At 41.5% G+C, this 20979-nt stretch overlaps 1 long non-coding RNA gene across 44 annotated transcripts in view; it reads right to left on the bottom strand.

The window, feature by feature from the left end:
- Positions 1-20979, bottom strand: part of LOC112660539 (uncharacterized) — a 270043-nt gene that overhangs the window by 199265 nt on the left and 49799 nt on the right. For 35 of the 44 annotated variants that reach the window (XR_007406630.1, XR_007406653.1, XR_007406657.1 and 32 more), the window contains one exon: positions 17957-18054. The exons of the other annotated variants lie outside the window; for them this stretch is intronic. This is a non-coding gene — a long non-coding RNA (uncharacterized LOC112660539). The remainder of the gene's footprint in view (positions 1-17956; positions 18055-20979) is intronic. 44 annotated transcript variants of the gene reach the window in all.

Genomic DNA, 20979 nt, shown 5'->3' with positions numbered 1-20979 from the left:
TAGTGTTATTCTTTCTTTTTTTAAGATTTTATTTATTTATTCATGAGAGAGGCAGAGACACAAGCAGAGGGAGGAAACAAGCTCTCTGCAAGGAGCCCGATGTGGGACTCGATTCCAGACACCGGGATCACGCCATGAGCTGAAGGCAGACGCTCAACTGCTGAGCCACCCAGGCGTCCTGTCCGACTGTTTTCATAACTATTCCTTTTAATGCTATAGATGCTCAATATTTTGACAGAACCCAATCTACCATTCCTGCTTTAAGTATATCTCTTTAAAGGCACACTTCTCCCTAACAGTAATTAGCAATCTTACAAAGAACAGCACGGTTAATTTCTCAAGCTGCATAACTTGAACTGATTTCCTAAATTTGAGGGTTAGCTTTAAATTGTTTCTGTAATATTTTTTTAGTATTCACCACCAAGTCAGCACTGGTCAGCTCAGGCCCTGGGGAATTCAGTATCTATCTTGTACAGTCAGTTCATCTTTTGCAACTATATTGGCTAACTTGCAAATTTATCTGTAGCATGCCTGGATGGTTATGTAGAGAGAGCAGCTATTCTCTGGGGGCTAATGTCTCTTCTCCACCAATCAGAATGCAGTGCATGATTCATTAGGTTTGTTGGCTATTTAATTCAATATAAATTATTTAATTCCTATGGCCTTCCTGGTATTCAATATGAATGAAACAATTATTCCTGGACACAATCATCCAAATACCACCACACGGTTTTACCAAACCCCAAGATAGTCGTTAAATCCCATCTATCTACTGCTTTACATAAACTACTCATGCTGAGTTTTTGAGGGTTATAACATTACTGAAATTGTTTGGATTCAATAAGGGATTATACATTATTCTACATTTAATGAGAGAATATCCCAATTACATAGCAATGTGAAAAATCATAAACTATTTCTAGGTAACAGTGGTGCCCATGTTTTGATAGCTTCCTTCCTTTTGTCATCTCTCTCCTGGGGAAAGGAACAACTCTATTTTTTCCAAATGTAATTCTGCAGCTTAGAAGCATTCCTTTAGGCTAACCATCTCTCGACATCATGACTATCCAGTCAATGGCTAGTTGAAATAGCACATATGGCTGGTCTACTCTCTCTCCTATTGGAATCTATGTGACATGTGTCCTTAAACATGGTATGCCTTGTCTTAGATTGGGCTCTCTGGAAACAGACTCTGAGGCCGACAGACTTCCTGCAGGGAAGTGAGGAAGTCAGGAATGGTGGAGGATTTGCATTGCTTTTGCAGTTCAGCTTATCCTACGGGGCATTTGAGACTGAGATGATCCTCTGTGTCTCTGTACCATCCAGTCATTGGCTTATGGATGCTCTCTGGGAGGGGACATGGCCCTGCAGCCAAAAGCAATTTCGATCAGTAGCTAATACTCCCCGCAGCTGGGGAAATGAGGGGTTAGTCCTAAGGAGAGCTCTTGGAGCACCATCTACCCCTTAGCCTCATTCTTAGGAAGTCCTGGGTAAGGGATATTGACAAAGACTGAGATATGAGGGAATAGCATTATTTCTTTCTACAGTCCTGTTTTTTTTTTTCTCTCAATAAAGCTTAATCGAAATCTGTAAAAAATCATTACCCTTTTTCCTCCTTTTCCTTCTCTCCCTCTTTTGTCCTAAACAAGGCCATGGATGGAACGGAATAAGGGAGACCCCAGAGATTTTCACCCCTGGAGAATAACAAACAGTGTAGCAGTGTCATGCAGATCCCATGAGACCTAGTTGGAACCATGGGAGCTGGAGTTACAAAGGTTTGCTTGGAGACCTGTGAATAAAAGGGCACTTGGAAGATGTCTAGGTTTAGGAGATAAAGGTTGTAAGTGACTATTTGGTTTTTTCCCTCATTACTCCTTGCTGAAGCAAGCACGACGCACTGGGTACTCACACTGGCACTCCCCTAGCCAGCCACACTTAAGCACCCTTCCAGTCTTAAAGGAGGCTCCTGCCACTCTCAGGTAGAGGCAAAAGAGCGTTATCAAGGGTCCCCTTTTCTTTCCCCTCACAGCTTATACCTGTCCTCCTGCTTGCTTTTCCATGACCCTTTCTTTCATTCATTCATTCACAGTCATTAATTTGCTCATTCATTTAGTGACCTTCTACTGTGCGCCAGTTCTGTTCTGGGTAGCCTGGTTCTTGATAGGTTGCCTGAAACTACTGACACTTGTTTAGTGTCCCTTTCGGTTCTTGCCCATCCCTTCACTTTACTCATAGCTGGTCCCGATCTTTGCTCTCTGTGCAGTTGGTAGATGTGGCTGGTTCTGTTGTTTCTTGTGATCAGAAACCCTGATACCTGCTTGAGGACCCTGGTCAGAGGTCCTCATCTCCACATTACACCTACTAAGTGGTTTCTCAGAATGGCTTTGACCTTCAAAGTCAGACCCATTTCCTCCAATCACAGATATGCTGCTGCATCATCTGTAACCCATTGCTACCAAATCCACTGTGAACAAAAGGCAAATACATGGCTATGGCTGGGACACCTGGGTGGCTCAGCAGTTGAGTGTCTGTCTGCCTTTGGCTCAGGGCCTGATCCTGGAGTTCTGGGACAGAGTTCCACATTGGGCTTTCTGCACGGAGCCTGCTTCTCCCTCTGCCTATGTCTCTGCCTCTCTCTTTCTGTCTCTCTCATGAATGAATAGATAAATAAATCTTAAAAAAAAATACATGGCCATGGCTATGGCAAAGGCCAAATGGGAAAGCCAGATCACAGAGGCAGAGGACAATAGGTACACATATAGGTACACAAAGGGAAAGATGAACCACAAAACTAGGCTCACACTCTCTTATGACAAATTAATCCTTTGACTTTGTGGGCACAGTTATTTGCCTCTTTTTTTTTTTTTTAATCATTTCTCTCCCAGGGACTGAACCTAACTAAACAATTGTTCGACTTTTCATTTGGAAAACACTTTGATATTCTGATTTTATTCTGGTCCAATAGTCCTATGTCCATTTACTTATGGCTTCAAGTGTTCGACTTGGTGGGTTTTAAGATCTTTTCCTATTTTCTTGCTCAAAAATGTTGCATTTTTATTTTATGACTTGCTTCAATATAAGTTCCTTTTCAAAGAGAATAAGTCAAGAGATTGAGTGTGCTCATTCTGAAGCCTAATACCTATTTAGGATTTTCAGTGTCTCAATCTGCCTCAATGCCAACACGAAGGACGCTAGGGTAGCAACAGGTGTCCTATGTGTGTTATGTACATTAGCTCCTTTAACCCCACAACAGCCCTATGATGTAGGCACTGTTATTTCCAATTTATAGATAAGGAAACAGAGGAACAGAGAGTAACCTGCCCTCTATCACCAGGAAATCCAACTCCAAAGACTATGCTCTTCTCCATTAAGATATACCACCTGGCTGGAAAGGCATTCAAAGATAATTGCAAAATCCACTTATAATGCCCATTTTGTTTTGAATGCTTTCCTGCTACTCCCTCATGCAGACTTTTCCCATGATCTCTGTGCTATTTATTCAAGCCAGTAGGCCACAGCTGGCAAAAATTCACTTACTATGCAGCTTAAACATAGGAGCCTGCTTTTCTGTCTCACTTCTTTATTGACTTTCCATATATTTCCTATTTTCACTTGAAGATGTATCTGGAGTCCCCTGGCTACCTCTGTTAATTTTTTCTCCTTGCCATGTTTCGTTTTTCATTTAAATTTTGTAACAGTGTTATCTGAGTTAGTCAAGATAGAACTTTTATGAAAGACTCAATATCAAAATTAAGTTGCACTGCAAGGTATTATGGGTAAAATTGGAGGGAAGGGCATTAAAAAATCTCCATTGCGGTTCTCTGACTGAGTCTATTTGAGGCTAATGCAATAATCTCGACTTGATTTATGATTATATATTCTGACGTATAAAAAGCTATTTGTAAATAGTTTAATAAAAGGCTATTGCTCCAAATTTCAAATTAGCAGTGAAAGTGATTTCTATTAGAGAAGACATTTGTGGAGGATTTTGTTCTTGATGCTTAATAAAGTGAGTTCTTTTTCTCAATGCAATACACACTGTTGACTTGTAGCACAGCTCTAGGGACCTGATGTTGTATTCAAAGAGTAAAAACATATCTCTGCTCATTGTTTATTTACTACATTTTGGGGTACATATGGCAAAATTATTTTCCTTACCGTTCCCAGTTCAGTTCTTTCTCTTGATTATGTGTTAAAAATATGTGCATGAGGTTCTTCAGTATCTCAGTTTAACAATGTGAATCTCCAAGCTTCTTTTATTAAATGACATTTCCAGTATTTTAATGAGGGTTTGACATTTTCACATGTTACAATTTTGTTTTATTTTTATATTCATTGAAGTGACTTTCATGCTGCCTTTGTGTGCTGTCGATTTATAATTTCTAAAGGTACTTGGAGACACCTTTTCAGAAAGAAGAAGTACATCAGGAAATCATTCAGGATTCTCAGTGTTAGTATTCAGAGGAGTGCATTTTTAAAAAATGACTTGCAAGCTTTAAGTGTAGAGTTTTTGTTCTGAGCAACATCGCAATGGTAGGTTCTTTGGAAATGGCAAAAGCCACACATGATTTAGACCAGGGCCTACAAATTTGAACAACCAGAGGACCTGGTGGGGACACAGGTAAAAGAGGCAGGCCCAGGGGTCTGTGGAAGACTGAAGCAGACATGCTTTCCCCAAAGAGGGCAGCTGCAAAATTGCGTTTTCTGATGGTCGCTGTGAGGGAAAGTCCAAGGTCATCAGATTTTTCAATATTCTAATGGAATATAGGACTCTGGATGTGTAAGTAAACTCTTCTATCAACTTTGGCTGTTTCTGGTCCAGGTTTATCCAGCACATAACATGCATTATGTACATTGTGAATGACCAATGCTCCAAATAGTCAAGAAGGAAAGGTATGGTTGGAGATTGCTTTCAAATGATTCAGCAAAGCATGACCTCATTCTGGGACTCTTTAATTGCCTACTAATAGCCGAGCACTGTGTGACAATGTGGGGGTCATTCTGAGGAGGCAAAAGTGACCAAATTGCACCCTCATTTTTTTTTAATTTTTTTTTTAAATTTTTATTTATTTATGATAGGCACACAGTGAGAGAGAGAGGCAGAGACACAGGCAGAGGGAGAAGCAGGCTCCATGCACCGGGAGCCTGACGTGGGATTCGATCCCGGGTCTCCAGGATCGCGCCCTGGGCCAAAGGCAGGCGCTAAACCGCTGCGCCACCCAGGGATCCCCTGCACCCTCATTTTTTAAAGAACCCAAAGTCTAGCAGAAGGTCTGAGACACTACAAACATAACTAAATGGAAGTAAGGTAAATTCCCAAAGGGATGTTCAAATGAAATTCAAGGGATGGAGAAGTCACATGTGGTTGGTGAGATCAGGAACAGGTTCATGGCTATTCAGATGAGCCTTGATAGTGAATAAAGGATTGTGGTAAATACAGGCAAGAGGAAATTCCAGAGGGAAGAAACAGAGAGCCGAGGTATGGAGGCAGAAAAACAGGAGCATGGGGATGCTTAGAAAGCAGCAAATCTCCCTTGTAAAGGCGGGGAGCTCTCAGTGAGAAAGCAAGCAAGGGAGGTATGAGTGTATGTTACAGACGACTGGCCAGAGGAGTCAATACAAGGATTTTAGTAAACAGAGACAAGCTGTCAATGTTTTTTGACTTAGTACTGTATCTCACATTTTTTTAGGTATGAGAAGTTAAAAAACAAGAACGCAAAACAGGAGAGAGGGTACTGGAAGTTAGGACTTCAATGTACACATTCGGAGCAGACCACAAACAGTCCATAACAAATAAGCATGTTAAGAATGCAAGAGTTTGTTCCTGTTCTTGTAAAGCTACTGAAGCAATATTGGAGTAATATTATTAATGCCTTAGTGTATTGATGATGAAAGTGAACTTAGCTGCAGAATGAGAGCATTGTGATGGAATGCTAATGCAGCCTGTGATACATATTATATATTATAGAGAAAACCAAGTACTTTGTGCTTCCTTCTATAATAAAACTGACCAGGTTGCCAATTAAGTCACAACCTTGTACCCTGTTTCTAGCAAAGAATCTAGCTCATAAGTAGGTGCTCAAAAAATACTGGGAGAATGAATGAAGAATGGTACTAGATGGTGCTTCATTAAAAAAAAAAAAAAAAAAAAAAAAAAAAAAAAAAAAAAAGCCAGGTATTTGGAGCCTCAGATAACCCTTTCATCAACTCTGAGTTTCTTGCCACTCTATACACCTTGTGGCTTTGGACCTGAAGAGCACAAAGTGAGATATTTTATGGAAAGATAAAAGAAGCAGAAGGGAGTTCTCCATAATAGTTTGAACAAAGAGTGGACTTACATCTTACTGGAGGTGAGGTTTTAAAGGCAGAATGCACAGAAAATGTGTCATGCAGTGCAAATCATCCTTGAAAATTTTTTAGGAAGGTACTGCATTGGAGATGTATAAAACACACCTCTTTTTCTTCCAGCATTGAACAGCCCACTCCTTTTTTTTTTTTTTTTTCTGTTTAGCATGGGTTGAAGTTGCTCTGAATTGAAGGGTTATATTATATGAAAAAGGTATTTTTAATGCTAGAATTAACTCCATGTGGTGATATGCTGTCACCATGAAAAGCACCCCAGGACTGAGATGACCCGAGGATGGCAATTTTCTATCTCCTCTCTGAGTCCCACGTTAGGATGTATGACTGTTGATGACTATTGAGTGGAATGGTAGAAGGAAATCTCATTCTATCTCTCATGCCCAGCCCTCTCAAATCTCATTTGACCCAGCACATGAGGGACTGATTCCCATCAAGGTACAATACATGTATGATTTCTCTCTGTCCAGAAGTGGGAGAGATGAACTGTATCTGGCCAAAGCACAGGAGCTTGCTGCTTGTGCTCATCAAAGTAAGGATCACCTATGGCCAGGGTGATGTTCACAGAGATATCATAAGGAAGTAAGCTAGTAAGCAGGTGTGGATCAGGAGCTAGGCAGGAGATGAGGATGGGAATATGATAAACAAAAAAACAACAAACAGAAAGCCACCATGGCTAACACCACTTAGGTGCCATACAATTTGACATAATTAATGGAGCAGCAGAGTGGGTAATCGCTGTACAGAGCCCTGGACTGTGGGTCAAGAGACCTGGCCTCTAGTTCTGGGTGCACCTTGGCCAAGTCCTCTCTCTTCTCTGTTCCCTTAAAAGACATCCCTTCCAGTTTTAAGATAGTAAACACTCTCTGGAATACCTTTCCTCAAAAAATTTTAATGACACTTTAATGTCTTACGGATTAAACCTATTTCTTTGGCTGGTCTCAAAGGTTCACCATAAAGTAGCTCCAGTCTGCCTTTGCAGTATTTTTTTTTCCTCTCTCAACTTAGAAAACCCAACATGATCATTTCTTTCTTGAATTTTCCCTGTATTTTCAACTCTTCCTTTGTTCTTTTCTCTGACTGCAACCTCTGCCCCTCTTTATCCGTGAATATTCTTCTCATCCTTCACTGCATGCCATGCAACATCATTCCTGTGAAGCAACTCTGTATTTCCTCAAGATGACTAGGCTGTATTCTTCTGTAGGGTCCCAGTCACTGCTCTTTAAGTACCAAGTGGCAATGGGGGATAGGAAGCTCCCTGTCACCTTTTAACAACACATCTGACCTCGCCTGGCAGTTCAACCATTATAGGGGCCTATGTGGTGTTAGATCTGTAGGAAAATGAATAGACTTGGCTGGTAATTGAGGGAAAGACCTTTAAAATGATGCTTTTGCGCAGCTCTGGAAACACTGCTATTCACAGTGAGGTTCTGGAAACAGTGAGGCATAGATGACATTTCTTTTAAGCAATATGCAAAGTTTTCCCCAGAGGAAAGAGATTAGAAGACAACATTAATTATTCTCAAGACTGTGAGTCCTGATTTTCACTAATTACTTAAATTTGCCACCTGCCTATTCTGACTGGTGACATTCCACTGGTGGGAATCTGGACCTGCAGAGAGAAAAATCTTCCTTCTGAACAGGCCTGCTGGGTCTCTCCAACATGTCGAATGTGCAAGAAGCAGAGCAACAACTCAACCATCCTAGGGAGGAAGTCTGGGTCTAGGACTCTCAACCACCATTTGTCACCAATGGAAAAAATTCAGGAAATTCATCTTATCATGAAGTGTACTGGTTAAAAGCATGGACCCTAGAGCCACACTTCCTGGGATCCAATCTCAGCCTCCACCCTCCCACCTGGTTGACTTCATGGCATTGGGCCAATCATCTAACCTCTCAGTGTTCAGGGCTTTGGCTAGATTTGAATACCGTTGGATAAAAAGACTACCTCTGGCCCTCCCTGGGGATATTGACAGCAGGGCCAGAGCTACACTGGCTCTAGAAATACCTGTTCTGGAGACTCCCCAAAATTCTTCTACCCTTTCCTCAAGGTTTTCAACCCTCTTCTCAGCAGGCCCATTTGACTAGATGACTTCCAGGAATCCTCCCATCTTGTACTCTGCAGTCTTATAATTTCTCTGGGTGAGGATGGGTAAAATGGGTCAGATGAAGAAATTACTGGTGAAGCAAAGGCAGCTACAATATGCAGCCTCCTCCTGCTTTCTGATACCAATTATTAACTTGGTTTTTCACTCATTTGGCTAGTATTTATTAAGCATCTACATGGAACAATGGACTAGTCAGATTAACAAATGTCTGTGAAATCTGAAGCAGTGCATATGGTACCTCTTTAAAATATACATAACAGCGAATGAAAACTCTCTGAAACATACATAATTCCCTCACCTTTTATTTATTAGGCATGAGAAAATCCTGGTGTTTGCCCTTATCCAGTTTATGGCCCATTGGAGTCTCAATTACAATATAATTCAATGAGCACTAAATGGGAGAAATACAAGGAGAATTTAGGGGGGAAAAAAAACCAACTCCCAGCTAATCCACAATTTGGGCTCTTGGAAGAAGTAATCTTTAAAAAAGACCAATGGTCCTGAAAACTGAACAAGGGCTTACTATTCAAGGAGCAGGGAGTGAGGACAGGTGGAGAATGCTCTGGACAGAAGGACAGCAACATGAAGAGGTATGGATGGAAGAGAGCATAGCCCTTTTTGGGAACCTGAAATAATGACTTTCAAGATGAGCAGACTCATGGAGGAGTCTGAATTTGAACCTGTGGACAAAGAATGGCTACTGAGATTGTGACTGAGAGAGTTATAGAATGATATTTGGGTTTTAGGAAGACTATCCTGGTCATCGCAGAAGCATGGGTGGAGTAGTCCTAGCATGAGGCAGCCATTCAAGCCTGCCCCCATCAAGGCCCTGAGGGGTATGGTTGAGAAAGAGGGCCCAAGGTCACTGGTAGATCTGAGTTCCAACATTAGCAGGAGAAAAAACTGATTATGACTTTTTGTAGTAATTCTGCTCTCTCTGGACTTTAGTTTTCTTTTTTGTAAAATGATTATTTCTGAGGTCAAGGAAGTTTATTTCTATGTCATTTTTAGGACCTACTATTAATTGGGTTTACAATTAATGCTGCTGCTTCTTCCTTTCCTTCTTCTTGATATTTTAAATTTTCTTTTATTCTTTCTCTTTCCCTCTCTCCCACCCTCTGCTGTCTGTATTAGTTTGCTAGGGCTGCCATAACACATACCATTGACTAGGTGGCTGAAACAGAAATTGATTTTCTCTCAGTTCTGAAGGCTGGAGGTCTGAGGTCAAGGTGTCAGCAGGTTAGGTTTCCGGTGAGGCCTCTCTCCTTGACTTGCAGACAGCTGCTTTCTCACTATCTTCACACTGTCTTTCCTGTGTGTGCGTACATCTCTGGCATCTCTGTGGGTCCAAATCTCCTCTTCTTATGAGGACACCAGTAAGAATGGACTATGACCCATCGAATGTCCTTATTTTAACCCACTCCCTTCCTTAAAGGTGCTATCTCCAAATACAGTCACATTCTGAGGTCCTGGGGGTTAGGGCTTCAACATATAAGTTTGGGCAGGGGGCACAATCAGTCCATAATTCTCTCTAAGGTTTCTCTGGAATTGAATTTGTTGCAACAAGAAATATCTGGGCTGGTATGGAGGCACAACCCTAATCTGGAATTCTCTTTTCTATGTCCTTTCAACCTCTGTTTGATCCTCATCTCACTTATTGATGGTGATGACATAGACCATCCATCTGTGGGAAAAGCTAGAAGGGCTTTTCTTCTTTCTTACACTAGCCAAGATGTTTTTTTCTATAGGAAAAGAACTTCTGAATTTCAACCTCTACAATATCAGGCCTTGGTCCTTCCTTCATTTGGCTTTGGTCTTTCCACTCCAGTGATATTCTTACTTTTTGGCTGGGTCTTGTTTTCTTTCCCTTTGCTTGGGCCGCTCACAATAACTTCCAAATGAATCTATATCCTGTCCTTCCTACCCTCTTTCAAAATCAGTGCTAAAACCCACAACGATCTGCAGAAGCTTACTGCATTAATGTTTTTTCTGTGCTTCTTGTCATCAGCCAAACTGAACTTGCTTACACATTTCAATTGCAGTCTCTTTAAGGCCAGGATTTCATTTCATTTTCTGGCTTTTGTCCACTGTGTTTTAGCAGCACAAAAGGGCCACGCATCCCTGGCACCCCATGAATAAATGAAATCGCACACTGTAATAATGACAATAGGGCATGCACTCCTCTACCTGCCTACCGAGCAAACTGTTCTTTTGACTATTTTGCAAAATCATAACGACTCACAGGAGGTTTCTTCCCACCTACCTGATTCTGAGCCCAGTGAATTATAAACATATTTTATTTAACAAATTCACTTTTATTACTACAGTCAGCTCCTATCACAATAGTTAAGGTTCCTGTTTGTAGGTTCATAACTTGGCCATAAAATTTTGCTTCAGGCAGATACTTTGGTCTAATGACTCTCGGTACAAAATATGATTATTAGAATCTTTCTCTTTTTACACAGAAAGTAAAAAAGAAAAAAGAACACCTTGACTTAAAAATAAAACAATTTTCAAACTGTTGTTCTGTTAAAGAAATGCTCCTTTCCTCCCCCAACAACAAAAAAATGCCAAATCTCTGCCATCAAGATTTGTAAAAGCAAAATGGCATTGAAGTTCCTTCTCAATGTTTCTTCTTATTTTTTAAATGCTTTTGGCATTTTGGATGGGACAATTTTCCTGGTGTAGGCCTGCCTGTGCAAAGCATGGCATACATTTGGCATTCCTGGCACCTATGCACCTGCTACCTGCCATATTCTCTTTCCCCATAAACAAGAGGGGCTGTGCTGACCAACAAAGACTTCACGCTTTGTGTCTACTCTGTTTCACTCACATCCTGCAGGAGGATTGTGACATCTTGGCTCGGTACAACTTTAACTGACCCAGAACAAAGTGTCAAAGTAGGGGGCATCTAAGTTGACCCAGTTATCTGGAGGGCCATTGGTAAAATTATGTAATTGGAGAGGGGAAGTCTGAGGAATCCTCAATATTCCATTTTCCTCATCTTTTTCTTTTTGTGAAGGCTTTTTGTATAGATCAGGAACTACCTGCTTGCCCTTTGGATGCCCGAGTCACACTCTTAGCAGCCTTCTTGCTGAGACCTGCTGTTTTACTCTACATCCATCAAAACATATCTGACTTTTCACCTATGCTCACGGGGCCCTATTTTCTGTCCAACGTGGCAGTTACTACATCAACCAAACCTTGATAATGACCCATTTGTCACACCTCTTAGCAGGGGAGAATATTTTAAACATGTAACAAATGACTTGGCATAGGCACTTGTGGATCAGAAGGGGACACAGGTGGAGGTTCTGCAGCCTGACAGCCCTTTCAGGCCAGACATGGCTCCCCTAGTTGCTAGTTCTTGGGGGTGGTTAGGATGAATCCTGTGGATAGGTCAGGGTGGCTGAGGTGGTGAAGCAAAGGCACTGGAGGGGGCTCAGGGAAGTTGCTATTTACAAGTGAGAACCGAAGTGCCTCAATATAGTCACAACTGCCATGTGGTATATGCTCATCTCCATTTCATCCCTGACTCTTGAGGATTTTATATTTTAACAAAAGGCTCCTGGGTTATCAATGCCTGACTATGAAACACAGAATGGAGTTTTAGGCAGCATGGCACAGCAATGAGGAGTAACTTTTGACCTCCAAAATTTTTAAATTTGTATATAGTCAAAATTACCATTCTTCTTAATTTCATACTTTTTTTTTTTTTTTGGTATTCAAAATTTCTTCTTTGGGATGCCTCAGTTGGTTGAGTGTCTAACTCTCAGTTTTGGCTCAGGTTGTGATCTTGTGGTTCTGGGACTGACCCTCCATGCTCAGTGTGGAGTCTGTTTCAGATTCTCTCTCCCTCTCCCTCACATGTGTTCTCTCAAATAAATAAAAAGAATCTTAAAAAAAAAAAAAATCCCTCCTTTATCAGTTAAATGGTATTGTGAGGGACGCCTTTGACCCGGGATCGAGTCCCACATTGGGCTCCCTGCATGGAGCCTGCTCCTCCCTCTGCTTGTGTCTCTGTCTCTCTCTCTGCGTCTTTCATGGATGAATGAATGAAATCTTTAAAAAATAAAAAATAAATGGTATTGTGAGATTCTGGTATATAAGGAGATAGGATAGAACTTGATTTTTGTTTTTGGATAGTCAACTCTCACAAAACCATTTATTGAAAAATGTACTTAGATTGGCCTCAGATTTAGGGTTGTGCCATTTTCTGTATGCCGTTTCTTGTATTCACCTGCGGTTCTGATTCTTATAACTTCATCAACAATTTGGTACTGGATAAGAATTCTTTCAAATTTCCACAGCTATTTTTATGAGTCAACTTTTGTATAGCTTTGTCAAGTTCCTTTCTCCCCTAAGCTCCACTGCAATAGTAAATTTTATGTGTCAACTTGACTAGGTTAAGGGATACCCAGAGAAATGATAAAAGATGATTTCTGAGTATCTGTGAGAGTGTTTCTGAAAGAGACTAGTAGAATTGGTAGAATGAAGAAGCTTACCCTCACTAGTGTTGGTGGCCATCACCTAATCCACTGAAGGCCCAACGAGAACAAAAAAGCGGAGAAAGGGCAAATGCGCTCCTTCTGGATGGGACATCCATCTTGTCCTGCCCTTGGATATTGATACTTCTTGTTCTTTGGCCTTCAGACTTGGACTGAGACTTATACTATCAGCTGTTGGTTTTCAGGCCCTCAAATTCATTCTGACTTAACACCTCCAACTTTCCTGGTTTTCCAGCTTGCAGAATGCCAATCATGTGGCTTCTTGGCCCCCATAATTACACGAGCCAATTCCTATAATAAATCTCCATGTCTGTGTGTGTATATGTGTACCTGTATTTATCCTATTGATCCTGTCTCTCTGGAGAGTGGTAATATACACACCAATCTCATCAAATTTTTTATTAGAATGTTATTAATTGTATATATTTGTTTTGTAATAACACTCCTGTGCATTTCTCTTCTATGCTCAATACTTTTATACTTAAAGGTCACTCCATGTGGGTTTTCCCTCCATTCTAAGCAATTCTGTGACACCAGGTAGACATCCCACAATTTACCTCAATTCTAATACTATGTACCTAGAAATCATGTCAGATTGAGGGCTCAGTTCAAAAGATTCTTTTTCCTAATTCAGATGCCAATCACTAGTCCAGACTGTCATCTGTATTGCTGACTGGCTATACATCAGATGTTCCCATGACTCCCTGCTCAGATTCCATTAATTTGCTAAAGTGGCTCACAGAACTGAGGAGAGTTTACTGCTTTATTCTAAAAGGATACAATTCAGGAACAGCCAGATAGAAGAGATGCACAAGGCACAGTGTGTGGGAGAAGGGGCACAACTTCCATACCCTCTGTGGATGTGCCATCCTCCTGATATCACATGTTCACCAACCCAGAAGCTCTCTGCATCCCATCCTTTTGGGTTTTTATGGAGACTTCATTCCATCACCTTGGTTGATTAAATCACTGACCATTGGTGACTGAGCCCTTTTTCTCTCCCTGGAGGCTGAGGAGCAGGGCTGAAAGTTTCAACCCTCTGAGCACAGGGTTGGTTCCCGTGGCAACCAGCCCCTAACCTCAGTGGCTTTCCAAAAGTTAGCCTATTAGGATAAATTCGAAATGGCTGAAAGAAGCCTGTTATGAATAACAAAAGATGCTTTATTGTCCTTATTAGTTAGGAAATTTAAAGGCTTTTAGGAGCTCTGTGCCTGGAACTGGAGGAAGACCTCGTATTTATTTCTCATTATAAATCATAATGTTAAAGAGGAAAGAATTGATATTTTTACTCTAGTCTTTTCACTTAGAAACATTATATATTTAGCCTTATATAAAACCTTCATTTACATTTCTCAGTAAAACTTTTATAGTTTTCTTAATGTAGGTCCTATATATTTCTTTTCTTTTTGGGTCCCTTATAAGTTTTTAGTTTTGGTCACTTTTGTTAATGATATAACTCTTCCCTTGGTACCAACTAACTGATTATAGCAGAGGTAAGTGTTTTCATTCTTCAAACTTTATTAACTGTTCTAGTGTGCACTGGCAGGTGCTACCAGCTGGTCCCTTCAGGAGGCCCTCTGGACCACCTTCCCTCACACATGGATCCCAAGAGGAGTACTCAAAGCCTGAAATGGACTATGGGCTTACACATGCGTTTTGGTATTATTTTCAGCTTGCTTCTGGTGAAATAAAAATAATTGCCTATTTTGACTAAATATGACTTTTTCTTAAATATTCACAATGGGATCTATCTTCTGGAAAGACAGGAGCTCTTGTCTCTTAGGAGTAGTTCTTGTGAACACTTACAAAGGGGCTCAGAAGGCATGCTCAGTAACGGTTTCTTTTAAATGCCAGTTACTTAGTAAAAGGGAGAGTAGCTGTAGACGGATTAAAAGATTTATTTTCTTTTGAAATCTGTGGCTTCTTTAAAGTTCATGGATAAAGGTGCAATTGCCTGTGCCTTACCTGCATCCTTCTAAACAACCAACAAACATGCTCCGGAAGAAATTCAATTCTGCCCTCCATCCCCACCCTCACGGAGTGTAAGTGAAGAGAGGCTTACTCAAATTTAGAGGAGGATTGCCTTGACAAGCTTCTCCAACAGGGAATGAAGCCAGATGGGGATTGAAATAGCTTATGAGCCACCAATCCATGCCCAGTTAATTGTGTTAGCTGTGCTCAGGATACAAGGAGGAAAGAAATTGTGGCTAAGGGAGAGATACTCAGACTCAGGCTCCTATAGCATCCTAAGGATGGATGTCACTGCCTGAATAATCCCACAACTAAAATAAGAGGTTTTAATATTTGGTATTCTCTTTTCAGCCAAATGGAGAGAAAATGGAGACAAAGTCTTACTTTTTTTGCAGGGGCAGGGGGGTAATTAACACTATTTCTAAGCTTTAGGTTAAAAAACTATGGAACTAGAACACTGGATTATTGGCAAAAACACCAAAGGTTAAACACACCAGTGGCTGCAAATGTTTATCAATATGTGTTTCCTACAGTCACCTGAACTAGGAGATAGTCTAAGTGCCTGGGATGCTGGCTGACAGGAGACAGCAGGTGTTACCTGACACGGGGCATTAAATGAAGTCACTCTAATGACTTCTGACCTAACTCAAGTACATAGTAAGGGCAGCATAAGTGGCTGGAGACAAAGATTTTGAGACCTCTGTCCTTTCATTTGTTCCCTTTCTGCCCCTGACCAGACTGCAGCCCTCCATATAAAGCAGCCACATTTACTTTTTAGCCTCTCCAGGGAACTTGTTAGAAATACAAATTATCGGCCATGCCTTGAATCTACTAGAACTGAAATTCTGTGTGTGGGGCAATCTGAGTTTGAACAAATTGTCCACATGATTCTGAGGCTTTAAAGATTAAGAATCCCTAGCTCAGGGAATTGTGTCAGTCCCCACCTTTCACCGGGGCTTTGACTTTCCTTTGATGCTTGTCTCTGATGACTTTCTGTGCTGACCGATCATCTGTAGCTGTCCTCAGTGCCTACCTAGCTCCTTTGGATAGATGACACCTTTAGATGGTCAACCTTCCTTTCTCTACAGACTTCTTCATAGGACTGATGAAGGACTTCTTTGTAGCACTGATCTTTGCAGATCCCTATGTGAAAATACATAGGGATCTCTCTCTGATGCCTGACTTATGTGCCATCCTGGCCCTCAGAACACAGGTCCTCCTGCATTTTAGCTAGACCACCATCCACATCTCCAAGGCTGATAAAGTCAGCATGGCCAGCTATAAAAGCAGCTTGATTTGTGATAGGAAAAAAGTAGCCTGAGATCAAACACACCAGATTCAAGTCCTAGCTTTACCATTTACTAAGTACATGAATGTGTGAAGCAACTAACAGATAATAGTATTTATCTCCAAGTACTATTTTGAAGAATGAATGAAATATTCTATCAGAGCCATGACCTACTTTTATACTATGAAAGGGATAAGGTGGGCTGAGATAGTGTCCCCTCAATCATCAGGATTCCTGCCTAGAACAGCTGGAGCTCTAAGCTTCCAGGTCCAGACAGCCTCATCCATTTAAACCAATGTGCTACTCAAGTTTTACTTGATATATAGGCCATGATGTGAAAATGATGGGAGCCACAGTTCTATATAAGTACCTGTAGAGCTTGTGGCACCCAACAAGGCCTCAATAAATGACAGTAGTGGGCAGCCCGGGTGGCTCAGCGGTTCAGAGCCTGCCTTCAGCCCAGGGTGTGATCCTGGAGACCTGGGATTGAGTCCCACGTCAGGCTCCCTGCATGGAGCCTGCTTCTCCCTCTGCCTATGTCTCTGCCTCTCTCTCTCTCTCTGTCTCTCATGAATAAATAAAATCTTTAAAAAAATGACAGTAGTTGTTCTATCTCTGAATATAATTGAGGACCACCAAGAGGAATGGTGACAAGTAGTACAATGGCTTGATAACTAGAAGTCTAAATTCTAAGATGAAAAGGGAGGTAGAATGAAAAGAAAGCAAGCCTGCATATTTGGTAATGTGTAAGAGTTTATTCTCAGGTCAATTATAAATCCAGTATTATAAACCATGTAGATGTCTCTATGACAAAGACAATGGTAAATTGTGGAGATCAAGCTAAAGCTTCCCACATAAGGAATTATCATTTGTGTGTGTGTGTGAGAGAGAGAGAGAGAGAGATCAACAATGATATTGATTAGAACTCTGAGGAAAATCCAGCCTCTCCTGAAACAATATCCATCATTTATAGCAGAGCAAACATACACTTTCCAAAGACAAAGACAGGACATATAAGGGGCCTGTACAATGTCTAAGGACTCAGCTATGGTTTTGAAATGTGCAGACCACCTGCTTGGAGCTCCAGGTAGTCTAAGTCTAGGGTCAAATCCAAGTCACTGGCAGCACCACAAGATGCACCCACATGCCATCAGCAGGCAGGTGTTTGAGCTAAGGCACAAGAGCAGGTGAGAGCACGAGAGGTGAAGAAGTTACAGGTAACCGTAATGGCAGCCAAAAAAATCCAGGTGAAACTTTGTCTACAATGGATCTGATGAACAATTTCCTTAAAATGACATCTAATATTCAGGCACACACTTCCTGCTCTACAGATGCTATCAAAGTATAAACAGAACACAAGAATAATACTTAAGGGATTCAAAACATCACACAAATTGCTTGATGAAAAGTGGCAAAATAGCATGTTATTATTGTCTGCGTCTTGGCAGAGTTCTTCTTTGGTTGAACATTAGAATAAAATGACATCAGTTGTCACTTAGCAAATGGCCCTCTGCTTTCTAAGCCATCCAACAGATGGCTGAGGTGATAAAGTGCAGCACCAGCTTGATCTTGTTTTTGCTAGCAGCCTCTACTTGCCACCACGGCAATCATTCAGGGTTCTACCGCCAGCCGACTGCACAACGTGTCGCTGTGCAGTGTCTCTCACACCAGGTCCCATGCATCACAGTTGAGCCACGTAGCTCTGAAGCTAAATTACCCACCTTCTTAGTGTCAGCTCCTTCACTGTTTTTTTCTGCCCAATCATTCCTTGCAACCTTGGCCCCTCCATGTTCCAGCACTAATTTAAAAGCTCCAGGTCCTGGGGTTTCGAAAAAAAAAAATTCAAGTTTTGCTGTGCAGAGCACACCCCTCATCTTTCTCTTTACTCTCAGATTAAAAGAACATAAAATCTGAGAAGGAGGAAAAATTAAGGACCCCTTGGTTGGCCCATACCTTAATAGAAAGGGAAAGTACACCAATGTGAATGTACAACTGACCACAACTCCCTAGCAACTGGTTGTGTCTTGGCTCCTTCCCTTCCTGTGTGTACAGATGAAAACAGGGGTGGGGGGGTAGGGGGTGTGAGGGGTGTGGTTTCAGCACAAGGGAGTTTTACAATTAGCTGGGTTAACACTGGCCCTGAATCTTTGGTATATACTTTTGAACAGTTTTCCTCTAAGATATAGATTTTTTTGTTAATTTTTATGAAGTTAAAATTTTTCCCCATTCATCTACTAACTATAACTTTCTCCTCATGGTTCATCTATATACTAGGTCATGTTGAAATAAGAACCAAGAGTTGACTACACTCTAGAGGCCAGGAAAAGTAGTATTCACCCCAGGAAGGGAAAGAAGTGATTGCCTTTGAAAGGTGATGCCACATGGACCTGTGGCAATTTCAGTCACCTCCACATTGAAGGAAACATCCCTTGTGTGTTTGTGTCCAGAAAGATAATGCTCGAACATGTGCCTTTCAATTCTGAGTGCTCATGAGTAACTCTGGAATAAGTGTATGTAGTATGCCAGTGTTAACACACATTTAAGTCATACTGATACATAAAAGATGTGATTCCATTATAGTTTATTTCAGAATTATTACAAGGTCAGGAGTGGAGTGCTAATATAACTGTAACCCACACAGTATGCTCATTAACAGGACCTGTAAGTAGAACCTAATAAGTTAGCTCCTTACATTTCATGCTGAGGGACAAATATACACAGATCAAGAAGAACAGAAAATATAGGTAGAATATATTTTAACTTTGGTATATGTGTGAATTTCCTATCCTTTCCAAAACTTTATGATGCAGGGTTTTTTTTTTTTAATTTTTAATTTTACATTGGGTGGGAATTAAGAGGAGGCAAGTTGTGATGATTTATTTTATGTGTCAATTTGACTGGGCTAAGGGATGCCCATATAGCTATAAAATATTATTGCTGAGTGTGTCTGTGAGGGTGTTTCTGGAAGAGATTCACATTTGAATCTGTAGGCTGAGTAAAGATCACCCTCATCAATGTAGGTGGGCATTCAATCTACTAAAGGCCTGAAGAGAACAAAAAGGCAGAGGAAGGATGAATCTGCTTTTTTAAAGATGCTGGCACTCCTAATTCATAGGCCTTCAGACTTGGACTGTAGGACACCGCCAGCTTTCCTGGGTCTCCAGCTTGCCAATAGCAGATTGCCAGACTTTTTGGCCTCCATAAACATATGAGCCAATTCCTGTAATAAATTCTATTTATCTCCTATTGGTTCTGTTTCTCTGGAGAATCCTACCACTGAAAGGAGATTATTTAATATTTACGGTGTTTTAAAATTCTAAACTTTCTCTAAAAATTCCCAAGTCTGTTCCTGGTGATTGATTATCAAGAAAAATCCATGAGACCATCAGGATTAAGACAGGGCCTGGTTTCCTGAGTGGGGGTAGGAGGAGAACCTTGGTCTTAGGAACAGGGCAGGAGCCAAGCTGCAAACAGAGCTTGGGATGAAAGCCTAGGGATTAACAGTGAGATGGGCTCATGTGCTACCAAGCTGTGTGTGTGTGTGTGTGAGAGAGAGAGATCTAGAGTCCCCACATCTGCCCAGAGGAAGCAGTCTGTTTCACAGCCTGAGATGGGCAGGTCCTTCTTAATGGAGCAGTCAGAGGCTCCAGAAGAGTAGGAGGTGTGAGCCACGAGCTGGGCAGGGCCCCAGGTCCAAGCAGCATCTTTTCCACTGCTGAAAGATGAGGAGCTCATACCAAGGGCTAAGGAGGGATGTGTGTTAAGTACCTGGTGAGGGCCACTGTGGCTGTTGGTTATTAGAGGTTTTTGTCCTTGCTTCTGGATAGACACTTTACTTCAATAGGGTGGAATTAGCCCAGAATTATTAATGGCAATGAAGTACTATGTTCTTTATTGAAAGTTGACTTCTCTATGCCTGCTGGCCACTGCCATCCAATGTTATAACCAACGAGGAATGGCCAGAGCAGTCAGAATGAGGGAGAAAGATTGGAGGAAAAGGAGAAAAAGGAATTTCTTCCAGAATAAAAACATTCTAAGCACTTCTAAGCCAGATGGTGAAGCACAGGGTCCCAACATCTAATGTTGCAGGTGGTTACCCCACCTTCACACTGAGCAGAGGGAACAGCTTCTGACTGGTCAGCAGCATGGACGCAGCACCCCAGAGGGGCCTGGGATGCCTGGCTATCTCTGAATTTTTTCTAGCTTGGGTCTTTTAGGGCAGCCAGAAATTGCATTCCCTAGAGACAGCTGCAAAACTCTGTTAAGGATGTGTGATCTCTTTCCTCAGCCCTTTCTTTGGTAGGCTGCACTCCTCTGCCAGGGCACAGTGGGAACATGAAGGGTGGGGAGGCCACTGGCTCTGCAGTCGAAATTCTGCCGCTCAGGAAAATGCAGACACAACTCCAGGACAGACATCCACAGACAGGAATGCACTCTATCACACCACATACAGGTGGCACTGCTCAGAACCACAGGCTTAATTCTAAACTTCACAGTTGTGCCGTAGCCTATAAAACATTTACATCGTTTTCCTGAATATGTAGTACTTACATAGCCTATAAAATATTTACATGGAAACCTTTTTTTCTGAAGAGACTGTATCCCAAATGTTATGTCTACACCACAGCATCATGGGAAGCAGGAGACCTGGGTACTGGTTCTGGCTTTTGACAGCAAGGCTGTGTGACCTTGAGCAAGTCAATTCACTCCCTTGGTTATCTCATGTATAAAACGAGGGGAATGG

Source organism: Canis lupus, chromosome 2, assembly GCF_003254725.2.
Source record: "Canis lupus dingo isolate Sandy chromosome 2, ASM325472v2, whole genome shotgun sequence".
NCBI lineage: Eukaryota > Metazoa > Chordata > Mammalia > Carnivora > Canidae > Canis > Canis lupus.
This window is presented reverse-complemented; position numbering and strand designations above follow the sequence as displayed.